A 2,254-nucleotide genomic window follows, 5' to 3' on the forward strand; every position below is an offset into this window, starting at 1 on the left:
GCGATACCAAACGGCAGGAGCCGAGACAAAGACGGGGATTAAACGCGGCCCCCTCGGCTCCGCCCACATCTGACAAACACTCTTTTATCAATATGATTTCCTTGTCGCCTTCTTTGTACGCTGGTAGATTCTAAGTTGTGGTCAAGTAATTTGATATCCTGCTTTGAGGCAAGCTGCATTGGCCAACAGAAGACCCGCGGGTTTTTTTGACAAAACATTTGCCCCCCTAAAAAAAAAATGTACCTCAGGTCCTGGCCTCTGGTGTTTGAGGGAGACACAGGTGACATCTGGAAGCTTTACATCCCACTTAGGAGGGATGTGACCTCACCTGTGCCTCCTGATAACAATGGAAGCCGGGGGGGGTGAGGTAGGAGGTATTGTTATTATTTTGGCAACCTCGGCCCTCCAGCTGTGGTGAAACTACAAATCCCATCATGTCTCTGCCTATGGCTGTCAGAATCTTGCAATGCCTCATGGGACTTGTAGCTGCACCAGAGCTGGAGTGCTGAGGTTGCCTCTGCTTCACCCCCGAGGGTCAATCAGATGTGATATATAAGGAGTTAAATTGCAACCTATATATTGCAAGGCACTGCGCAATGCATCAACCATGCGGGAACAGTGTGAACGGGCCCCTTATTTAATTATATATGTTGTAGTAGGTGGAGACCTGTGACGTCCAATCAGACGCTCCGGTGACAAAGCTAGTTTTTGGTCCAATATTCACCTTCAATACAGATTCCCCGCAGTCATTTTTCCGGCCACTAGATGTCCTCAGTCTGCGGTCCAGCATCAGTCAACACAGGTCATCCTGGACCCGCCCCCATCCTATGATTGGACAGTGAAAGGAGAAGCGATGAGCTCATCTCTCCCTCGCTCTGCTCTCTCCTCCTATCAGCATGCTCCTTGTCAGCACATGAGCTGATTGGTTTCTTGTGCTGCTTCTTCCTCACACACCCCCAGAACTGCTGTATAGGGACCGCAAGAGGCTGATGCCGGGTCACATTCAGGTTCTCACACATAAAAAATACATTTGATGATTACAGAGCAGTTTGCTTCATGCCTGGAGTTCAGCTTTAAATTTGATGCCTCGCTCCCTATCCATCCTTCCATCCTAGGCTCTTTGGGAGGAGTTATGCAAATATCAAAATGCCTCGATGGGTGAGTGTCAGCAGTGGAGTCACAAGAGGGGTGTGGCCCGCACTCTGGTGATACCATTGGAGGGGTGACACCACAATGACTGACAGTCATTTTGGTGACACCCCCTCTAACAAATCGGGCACTCGGTCATGGACCGAGAGCCCTACAGTGTCAGAAGAGAGGACCCGGCAACATACCGGGTGAACGTCCCCTCCTCTCTCTGCCCGGCATCCATCACCAAGATGGGCGCCGCCAGGCGTCAATTAGATGGCCGCGTGTGCGCGATGACATCACCTGGTGTCTGCTCCGGGTGACACCCGGCCTCGGGACGCCCCTGGGTGTCACTCTGCAGGAGTGGGCAGTCCTAGGCATTTGCATAGGTAACGCCCACATGTGATGGATCTCAGTGTGGAGGAGTGTTAAGCAGGTCGCATTTGCATACACGCCGCCCTAGGTGACGCCCACATGTGATGCCACGCCTTCATGGCTGATATCTAGCTAATGAAAGGGCGGGGCCAGGGACAGTCAGGCTGAGGAGGAAGGAGCTAGATAATGCTGGATATCCTCCAGCCAGGAAATGAGGGCGGGGCTCTGTCTGACTTGCAGCAGCTTCTAATGCACATGGTGAGAAGCTCGCAGTGTGCAGTGACATCAGAGGAAGCCATTGCCGTGCAGGAGAGGAGCCGGGACAGGAAGGAAGGCCGGAGTGCATCTTAAATGGCCTCCTCCGTCATTATAAAGACGCCTCAGCCTCCGTCTCCCGCAGCGGGTTGTAGTTTACGGGAAGGACGTCTGAAAACATGTCACGTGTCAGCGTCTCCGCTCGCCAGCAGCTTAGCGCCTGGAATTGCCGGGGAATTGTGTCAAATAAGGTTACCGCCACCAAATCTAAATATATCGCGGGGCCGAGCGTCACACTGGGCTGCAGATTGTGCGGCAGGTAGAGCTGAGCGTTGCTTGCTGGAATGCCGGAACATTCTGGGGCTCAGCGCAATAATCCTTCAACTGACATCCGCTGACACAAAACTAGGTTACCAGGAGGACGGCGGCACAAAGCCGAGAGCAATCAGAGGGAGCCAGGCCGCAATCAGACCCCCCCCCCCATCCCCCCCACCGC

Source organism: Nanorana parkeri, unplaced genomic scaffold, assembly GCF_000935625.1.
Source record: "Nanorana parkeri isolate BGI_ZX_2015 unplaced genomic scaffold, ASM93562v1 scaffold62, whole genome shotgun sequence".
Classification (NCBI taxonomy): Eukaryota; Metazoa; Chordata; class Amphibia; order Anura; family Dicroglossidae; genus Nanorana; species Nanorana parkeri.